This window comes from Falco punctatus (assembly GCF_963210335.1).
Source record: "Falco punctatus genome assembly, chromosome: 12".
In the NCBI taxonomy this organism is placed as follows: Eukaryota; Metazoa; Chordata; class Aves; order Falconiformes; family Falconidae; genus Falco; species Falco punctatus.
In genome coordinates this window covers 26,874,260-26,874,782 of record NC_137592.1, presented here as the reverse complement: position 1 = coordinate 26,874,782, position 523 = coordinate 26,874,260, and positions in this window count along the sequence as shown.

The following is a 523-nucleotide window of genomic DNA, read 5'->3' as shown; positions in this document are numbered from 1 at the left end:
AAAGACAAAGTGAGAGACAACTCGGTGGGGTAGGGTAGTTGACTCAAAGCCTACCTCTGCAGGGTTTTGTTTGGTTTACCAAAAAAAAAAAAAAAAGATTTAGTGAACTTAAAAACTAGGTATCACTGACCTAGTAAGTGAAATTCTATAGTCTGGGCTGCATAGAAAGTCAGACTAGATGGTCTACTGATCCATTCTGGTTTTATGATACTTAAATCTACTTCAGATCTATTGAAACCACTGACAAATGTTAAACATAGCCACACCAAGTACATTTGGAACTGATTCACCTTTGAGAACCATAACTAATGATGTAAAAGCAAAGCAAAAATAATGGTGTCAGTATCAAGAAGGAAATGCAAAGTAACATAACCTAAAGGCTGGCTAAGGTAGGAGTCCACATTAACTGGTTCACCTGTGAAGCTGATGAGGAGTGGCACAAGCTGTCACTTTTTGAGTGGTTTGTCTACTAAGCTAGAAGATGAGAAATAATAAGGTTTGTTTGGGGCTTTTTTTGGGGGGG